We start from the raw sequence: 10,157 nt of genomic DNA, 5'->3' as shown, positions 1-10,157 counted from the left end.
ACAGTCGCTATTTGTTATTTCATAGAACACAAGTATATAAGCCGTGCGTCAGCTCTGCCGCTCTGCGCCTCTGCTTCTCTTCACGTCTGCACTGTGGCATCATGGGAACATTAATATTTGCTTAATTCACATCTCTGTGTCATGAGACCATGCTCTTTTCACTGCGGATTAGCATTAGCAGTAGAAAATGAAAGGAAATAAAGCAACTTGTTTGCATAAGGACGACCAAACAGTGGGTTCAAAAGGGCCTTATTTAGATTAATGATGGGGACGGATTATATATGAATTGGATTTATATATAATGAAATGTTTTACATAAATAATGGAGGAGTTGTAGCACATGCTACGCGCTGTTTTGAATAGAATATTTAACTGTTCACACACACAGCCAGGACTGTGTAGCACTTTATCAACACATGGTTTTCATGAAACTAAATCAAATGTTATTTGTGTGGCTCAGACCACAGTTTTCCTCATAGAACTTAAATATAAATATGATATGAATTATGAGAACTGAACAATTCTATTTGTCTCTGTTTGAAGCTTTTACTTATAACTTCACTTTTATTACCTGGAAAAAACAATTGGAATAAACAAACAAAAGCAAGTTTAGTTGTTAGCATTCAGGTCTGGAAGGTTTTTGAGTGCCTAAATCCACATTGATCATACACTCAGAATTCAACTCACATTTAGAGTAAGGAAAACTAATTAAAGGGGGAACACATGTAGAAATCCTGAGAGAGAGCCTCATCCTCTCCCATGTATGTAGTTGCTGCATTTAATTTGCTTTGCACTTTAAATCATATGTGTTGTAATGTGTTGTCAGCTGAAATCGACTGAAGGGGGTGCACCAAATTGGCTTTTCGCAAATTCTTGAGCTAAATACTAGGAAGTGACCAATGCATGGTGACTAACAATGGCAAAATAAATGTCCATCGCAAAGTTTTGAACAAAACAAAATACCAAGAGCAGGTGTAGCTTGGTTACATTCGACTCTGGCATTGATTGACACATCAGGACTGGCTACAGTAGAGATGTTAAAACACATTGTTGTAATTTAAAGGGAAATTTCAGCTACCTACATTCATTAAAACCTGGCAAACATTATATAAGTTTGTTTGACTCCTATATATTTAAGGGCCCAGTCATAGCCACATTGTAAATATGGGATAGGTGCTGGTGAAGGCATTTGACACATGTGATAGATATTAATAAATAAACCCTCTTATGATGGTTAACACTTAATTGGCACTGTAGTCTTTTTGCTGGGGTGAAACCAAACTACGGGAAATGGAAGACAAAATCATTTTTCGCCTGCTTGTTTGCGAGCCGATATAAAGTGGATTACATCATCATGCAGGTGCTGATGCCACAGGAAACCTCTGGATCTAATCATTGCTACATAAAGAGCAGAGGAGTGCGTTGCTCATCTGTCAAGCAGAAAGAAGATGCTCGGCGGTGACAACTGGAAAAGATTGCATTGATTTCCAGCTCGCCACCTCCACAGCACAGTTAATGTATACAGAGCAGTGTGTATTATGCAGCAGGGGTGGAAAAGCAGCAGCAAGGGCACATTTGGCCTCTCACATCCACATCTACTATTCAACAGTATTCAGGAATAGTGTGAAAATTGGACAGTAAGTAAAAATGGATATATCTAGTGATAAAGGGTCATTATTCACTTTAATACATTTAAGTAAAGGTTGCTGCACTGAAGCATAACCAGGGATTGATATTTACGATAAGCGTCTCAAATAGAAACCTGCAATAGCGCGAGCTGACCGTGAAACGTCCCCGACTAGATGCGGTATAATCGTATCGCTGCTCCTGAAAACAACAATGCATTTCCTACTCACTGCAGAACAGAACACGCGATGTCGGGCCTCATCCGAGGTTTGGTTTTCTCCTGAAGTCGCAATCAATCACGCTCGTGCGCCACACTCCGGTTCAGAAGGTGGCGGTAATGCACGTCAAAGTTGTTTGCCAGCTGTTATAAAAACAACTGAGGAAGAAGACAATATTGCCCGTTTCTGTACCTGTCATTATGTCTGTGATCTCCCACATTTTAAAAATTGATAGTGTGCGGCAGCCCCATGTCTTAATGATCATATCATGATCAACTGTTTTTTTTAAACAAGCTCCTCAGAATATGAAGTTTCAAGGTTGCCCAGATGAATCCTAACTCCGTGAATCCTCACATAAAAACTCTCCCTTTGACCATCTAACAACTAATACAGTTGATTTATTCCCTTTTTTTACTCATCTTGTATATAGAGTGTTGTAGGATTCATTTGAAGTGGCTTGTGCGTCTAAAGACTAAATCCATATTCCCTCTCTTTTAACTCCATTTTTCATCTCCACCCCCTCCTGAGGGAAATATCTCAGGCTCTTCAGCTAAATTGACCACTCTGTTCACCAGCTGCTCTCCAACTGCGTCTATCTGCGGTTTGTTGCTGCGCACGGAGTCGAGAGATTTTTACCGCAGTAAATCAGGATAACCAACGAATTTGTTTGCCAAAGAAAAACTAAACCAATGAGCTAAGCAAGCTAAACAAGGCTAAAAAGATCAAACATCACTTGGGACTGTTTAAATTGGCTCATATAGCCTGTTCGATGACATTTCACGCATTATGCAGCCCTAAGTGAACCAATTATAACAAATAAACACCTTGTATGGAAATACTCATTTCCAACTGTTTTGCAGTAAATCCACATTTTGGAGGCTGAGGTGCTGAACTGAACTTTGTCCACCAAAGATACATGTACGCAACTTTGTTATTTTTCTACGTTTGCAAGAACTGTGACTTTGATCTGACTGTAAACTGTATATAAAGCCAAAGTCTCCTGGTGGTTGGGCGGCATTATACGGCATTAACCCTATCTCCTCTGAGGTGACATGGGCCACAACAGAAATGTGTATGAGTTGGACTTTTAGAGAGAGCTTTCCACAAATCACTCCTGTGCACACACTCATCTATGTAAGATGGCAGCGTTCCTAGACACGTAGTCCATCTTTATATAGTCTGTTGATTTGACACCAGAACATGATGCAGTCTCCTTTGGCTCCATCTACAGCTTGTTATGCCCCATGGAAGAATGCAAGACTCAAGTTTATCACCAATCAGAGCCAGGAGGAGTGTCAATCCCTGCTCATGCACAATAAAAGGACAAGGATAATCAATTATACCTGTTCAAATTTGCAGTGTCCAAGTTGTTTTTTGTGGCCTCCACTACAATTTCTGTTTTCTGTTTACATTACGATATGAATTTGCTTCCTATCCAAGACAAAACTAGCAGATAAGATGAATTAACGATGCATTACAAGCTGTTATCACGCAGGACAATGCTAAAAGCCCATAATGCATGGGCATGGGTCACAAGTCTCGCAAAGACATGAAGTTTTGATGTAGAAAAGTGCTATGGTGCTCCTCATCTAGGGTTAGGAGGCAACAATGTGGAAACTGATTCAAATGCTTGCCTACATTTTCTAATCCTCATTAGATACACTCTTTCTGTCAGTTTTCTCACAGCTCTGAAGAATGCTACAGAGAAATCTGTATTACACAAGAAACCATGCTGGTTGTACCTTTTCTGTTTGAGACTGATCCCATAAGTTGACTTGATTTGTGCCTCTGCTACACTACCTCTAGTTACAGTCAAGTAAATACTTTGTAAATCCAATTTCAAAGTCTAGCAGCAACCATAATCCCCCAGATACAACCAGTGAATAGCAAAGGGATATTTAAAGTGAGAACCCTTTTAGAATTTAATTAATTTGATTTGAATTCTGCTCAGATTTACGAGGTAGAGGTAAAGTGTTGTTAGGCAAACCTGTTATTTTTTGCTCAGCCAGATGTTGTTATTGCATCTGCATCAAGTGTTTATTACAGCAAGTGAGTATTCACACACTGGGAGCACAGTCGCTATTGGTTATTTCATAGAAAACATGAATATAAGCCGTGCATCAGCTCTGCCCATCAGCGGCTCTGCTCCTATTTATGTCTGCACTGTGGCATCATGGGAACATTAATGTTTGCATTTATTATGCCCATTCACTATTGCCAATTCAGAGTGGCTTCTGTATGACCTGATACTCTGTCTCAGCCTGTCATATGACCATGCAACCACATTTAAAGATTAATACATAATAATTATATAGGACATAGATGGAAATGATTGTGCTTCAACCAGGGTTTCAATTCACAACCTTAGACTCTAAAGGTAGTAGGTAAAGGTTCATTTTAGTTATTCATTTCCGTGAACATTGGAAATGTATTTAGGGAGGATTTTACAGTGAAACATTTTGAAGCACTGAGTTTGGATTGTTTGTAGAGGACAGTCTAAGGATCTAGTGTAGCAGGTTTGGTGTCAACTGATCCAGTATTTGCTATGAAGTTTTAAACTTTAGATGGCTGTTGTAGCGCCATCATCAGGACAATTGGCCCGCAAAGGACTATTGGCACAGGATGAGACCGATGCTAAGTGTGGTTTATTTTCATGCATGGGAAGATGGATTTCCTCTGAGTTATAATTATAATAATAATGATAACATTGAGAAAAACAAGAATGAGAGCTCATTGTAGAAACTGTTGGGTTTCTGTGTAATACTGTCAGATTTGACCTTATGTTAAAGGTTCAATGTGTTGAATTGACTGACATCTAGAGGTGAAGTTGCATGTTGCAGCTGAACACCCCTCACCTCACCCTCCCCTTCCCAACATGAAAAAGAAACTGTGGTGAACTTCAGTTGTCATGAAAACTCAAAAGGTTTTAGTTTGTTCAGTCTGGACTAATGTAAAAAACATGTGTAACCCAGATCTCCTGGGACAAAACTAAAATACAGGGTCTCTGTAAATTGTTTAAACTGTTCCTATGACTTCTCAATTTACCCTTTAATTCACTGGTTAAATAAAATCTTTACCTTTCACAGGTCTCTGAATAAAAACAAAACAATTCCTATGGATTGTAAATTAACTCACAAACATCACATGTGGGCCCACTTCAGAAATGATCAACTTGAAACTTAGTTGCAGGCCTGTAGTGATGCTCGGGTGCGGTGAGGCCTGAAAACTGAGTGGCCACTTCACTCAATCAAGAGCATACAATAAAAGCACGTGCATTGTCATATCAGTTCGATACTCACAGGTCCAAAACGAGGAGCAATGGGGGCGACGACAGTCACAGAAAGGGGTGATGGCAGTCACACTCCGAACACAGGCAGCACACACAGTGGCGAAAATCCAGGGAAGAATAAAACAGCAGGGTCCATCCACCAGCAACCATCTCAGTTTCTCTCTCTCTTCACAGACGTCCGTCTCCTTTAATTACATGAACTGTATTGAGCCATAATATCATCACGCTAAATCGTACTGACTTAACGTTAGCCCGTTTTAGCATTGAAAACAACAGTGCTAAAGCTAAGTTATACAGTATATATACTACTCTTTTACTGTATATATATATGTATATATGTATATACTTTATTTTATTTTATTTTATTCTATTTTATTTTATTCAATTTCTTATATATTGTTGTTTTTTATATTGTTGTTTTATGTACATAAGTAGTGCACCAATGACACCAAGGCAATTTCCTGTATGTGCAAACATACCTGGCAAATAAAAGAATTCTGATTCTGATTCTAATCACATTACACCTCGGTCTTTCTCACTACAACATTAAGTTACAGCTCACAATTTAAGGCATACACATTATATTTACCTTTGGCAGGTTACATAGAAGAGTAATATACAGGACCACGAGGAGTCGACCTCGAATACACCTCTTAATTGTTTCCCACAGCAGGGACTCTATCTCTCTCTCACACCTGTTTAAAGCATGCTGAACCACACCCTGCACTTCATGTCCCGCCCCATACAAGACGGATGACTTGGATTGGCTGTGACTTTGCTACTACCCAATGAGAAATACAGATACTGAATGACTGACACACAACTGAGAAAAAGTTAGATTTTCACATTAAAAGCACTCAAATCAATAAGTCTCTTGTCTTCTCAATCACAGAGCCTTTTAACCACACATCTATTTATTGATTTACTTTTTAACAGTAAATAGCTAAACTTATTAACTGGACATATTATATTTATTACATTTTATCTCGTATTTAACCTTATTTTAACTCCTATTTTTAATAATATGAACTTATCTAATTATCAGGAACTTTCTATTTTAATACAACATTTGTTCTGCTATTTTTAGATTCATTTTATGCACTGTATCCTAATGATTTTTATACAGGGCTACACATGGCGGCCTCCACAGAGAGGACCCCCCCCCCCATGTAAATATAAAGTTTTTAAATATAAAGGGCCCATTCTATTGTAAAGAAAACAACAATTCATACAATTTAGATGAAACACACCATTGAAAACATCACTAGGATTATTTTATATTCAATTTCTGCCAAAAACACTGAACCTTGCTATACAAATAGAATTGAATCGTGTTGAGTGGAACACAGGGAGGAACACAGAGAGAAACACAGGGAGGAACACAGTTGAGACTGTTTGCCTGCTCCCGTTTATTTTTTTCATGAGAAGCATGCGGACAAGTGACACGGGAACTGCAGAGGGCCAAGTTCAATGAACCATATGTGTGGAAGAGATGGGAATTTATTGTAAATAAATTATTGTTGAGCATACTGAACAGATCCGCCAATCTGTCTAACAAAATACCGTATATATACACAGATTTACAGTTTAGTTAATATGCCTGCTGGTGGTTGAGTCTGTGTAGCAGATGGTCTGCACTGGAATCACTAAAAAAACAACAAAACACTATTAAATTATGTCCGACTCCTTTCAGCAGATCATGAACATGACTATTTGAACACAAATTCAACCACACAATTTAAATGAGCAGATAAGCTAATTGAAATTCAAGATTTCTACAGACCAAAGCTGATCCAAATAGGCGACCTATAACACCAAGTATTCTATTTTAAATAAACCTATTCAAAGCCACATATTATGCTCTGTTCCCATAATAATAGCTCACATTAACTGTTGTAAAAGTAGTATGTTCAATTTACTTGGCATTTATTGATCGTCTCTTCTTCATCTCAAATCTCAGGCCCAGATTTTGACAAAAGAGTATCCTGCATGCATTGGCTAATGTGCAAAGACACAGGAACGCTGCTCAGAGAATGTCAAAAGCAAAGCAATTTACAGCTCAACTCGTGCTAATTGCTATGCAGCAGGGCAACGTGTGTCCCAATCAACACCTGGCAACGCCTGGAGTATTGGAGTGACACAGCCAACTCACAGCCACTATAGAAATTCTCACATGTCGGTGGTAGGATATGTATATTGGACTGTGCCTTTAATGTGATAATATGAAGTTTGGCTGGTTACCTCAGAAAATGACAAGCCTGCTTGTTTTAATCATTGTAAACAATATAGGAAATTTGACTGTGAAACTGACAGCTGAATAAAATTTCTGATATGTCAGCCAACATTACAATAGCGAATAGAGACATTGTCGGAACAAAAATGGAGAAAAATGAAGAAAAACACTCTGATATTATTATGGAACTACTTGCAGGCGAATTGAATTAATATGTTTTGTAATCAGATAAAGAAATCCTTGTGATTTTACCCCAGAATCTGTTTAAATAAGTGAGTCAAAACACATATGATGAATTTGGGCAGGCAAAGAGGAAATGGTGGTTTGCAGAACAGAGCCAAAGAAGTGCTGAGCTGGGATCGTGGCTGGCAGACTGACCGGTAGGCAAGACAATGAGCTGGGGACCAGACTGATGAAACAGGGGGCTGAGGGGAGCTGGGGACCAGGGAAGATGAGCATTCCAGTTCCCATTTGATTTACCCAGTGATATCCTCTTATCCGTCAATTTATGTATCAGTTCCCTTAGCCCAAAGTACCACACAATGTGGGGTGTGTAGAGTTTCTAGCAAACCCCAAAGCAGACTAAAACATTACTGCAGGTACAGTTTGTGGAATTTTATTTGAGAGGCAGGCAAGCAAATAGACAAAATTTCAAACTACAATGAAAAATATTTGAACACAGAAGCTCTTTCTCTGGTGTTGGGGCCACTCGGCGCGTGCCTGTCCGAAATTCCAGTAAGGGGTCTCTGTGTCAAAACCATGATGTATGTTAAAGCTGCTTATGAAACAGTCTTGTTGCTGCCGCTTTATGACCTACAACAGCAAATGAGACAATCAGGGAGAAAATTGGCTCTTTCTATGAACATTCTCAATGCCTGTCGCTGGGACGGATTACCTTCTAAGTCAAAGCAACGATTTATGCCTCTATGCCAGGCTGGAAAAAGCCGTATATTTAGGCAGAGGGAGAGGACACAGTGGCGGGGGGAGCAAGCCGTGCCACGTGCTAGGCTAAAGGCTAAACCATACAGACCAGCGCTCCAGAGTCTGTTCCTCGCCAACTCCACGTCTCTTACAAACAAGATGAAGGAGACAATAGATTTCCACATTGCTATGCATTTTGCAAACAGCTATGTGTAATGGCGTGGTTTGATATTCCAGCCGACTTTAAGCCCCTATACATTGAGTGGCTTTCTATTAAGTGTGTTTAACTTAATGCAGCGCTGTGCAGCACTGACTTTAATGTTTGTTTTAACACAATGCATGCTGGTTAGATTTTTTTGTCAGACTTCTTTCAGAGCTGCAAAACGTCACCAGGTCATGTGACCATATAACATCACGGGAGCTGGCTGCAGTCAGACCGTGCAGTTGCTCTCCTCCAGCTGTCGCACCTTGGGGCCACCTCTGTGATGTCACTCTTTATGCACTTCCTTCTGAATCCTACTACTTATTTAGACAGCTTCTCTCCGATCCCCCTTGATCAGCTGACCTCAATTATCTCATCGTCTAAACCCACACACTTGTGTCTTAGATCTCATTCCGACAAAGTAACTTAAAGAAATTCTGCCACTAATAAATAGTGCTTTACTGGATATGTACCACAATCTTTTAAGCAAGCTATAATTAAACCCTTCTCAAAACCTACCCACTCTGGACACCGAGGTTTTAGCCAACCTCCCTTTAGTTTCTGGAATCCGGAATCCTTGGGAAAGTTGTAGCCTATCAGCTGTGTGACATAAAAACCTGGATGACCAGCAATTTTCTCCTGTTAAACTCAGATAAACCAGAGGTTCTAATACCCTGCTCTTAACACCTGAGAAGAGTCATTATATTATGATACTGCTATTCTAGATGGCATTTCCCTTGCTTCCAGTGAAACAGTCATGGACATGGGAGTCATCTTTGATCCTGATTTGTCCTTTGTTTCTCACTCTAAACAAATGGAAGATGCAGAAAAACTAGTCCAGACTTGATTATTGCAATTCCTCATTATCAGGCACCAGCAGTAAGACGTTAAAGACCCTGAACCTTATCCAAAATGCTGCAGCATGTGTCCTGACCAAGAACCAGGAAAAGAGACCACATATCTCCTGTATTACCTCACTACACTGGCTTCCATTTAAATCAAAAATCGAATTTAAAGTTCTCCTCCTCACTTACAAGGCCTTTAATAATATGGAACCATCATACCTTAAAGAGCTCATATAACCATATCACCCCACTAGAGGACTGCGCTCCCAGAATTCAGGCTTACTTGTTGTCCCTATACTCTCTTATAGTAGAGCAGGAGCAAGAGCTTTCAGCTATCAAGCCCCTCTCCTGTTGAATTATCTCCCAGTTTCAGTTCGGGAGGGAGACTCTCTCTCTACGTTTAAGAGGAGGCTTAAAACCTTCCTTCATGATAAAGCTGATAGTTAGAGCTGGTCCAGGCTTGTCTTCAACCTGCTCTTAGTTATGCTTCTATAGGTCTGGAATGTCGGGGGGGACATGACACATGGAGCTTCTCTTTCCTCATCTCCCTCATTATCACATTAATGTCTCATCAATGCATGTTACTGACTTGACTTCTTCTTTTTTTTTTTTTATTGTTTGCAGATCCAGTACCACACTAGTGTTGCTAGTTTCTGTGCTATTGATCAGAGTGCATTAGTCACATCGGGAAAATGTTAGAATAAGGCATTGCATTTGAGCTGTTCTTACTGTTGTTTTCTTGGAGTTGTTTATTCAACATGAGATGGTTGTGACTTACTAGGAGTAATAGCCTGCATGAGGGAACTTAACAATCTCTGGGTTG

The 10,157-nt window shown here is 39.6% G+C and overlaps 1 pseudogene; it reads left to right on the top strand.

Annotated features, from left to right (window-relative positions):
* Positions 1-1,874: 1,874 nt before the first annotated feature.
* On the top strand, positions 1,875-9,781 carry LOC138407130 (uncharacterized; annotated as a pseudogene).
* Positions 9,782-10,157: the final 376 nt, after the last annotated feature.

This window comes from Paralichthys olivaceus, chromosome 24 (assembly GCF_024713975.1).
Source record: "Paralichthys olivaceus isolate ysfri-2021 chromosome 24, ASM2471397v2, whole genome shotgun sequence".
NCBI lineage: Eukaryota > Metazoa > Chordata > Actinopteri > Pleuronectiformes > Paralichthyidae > Paralichthys > Paralichthys olivaceus.
Note: the sequence above shows the minus strand (reverse complement) of the source record. Positions and strands in the feature narration are given on the sequence as shown.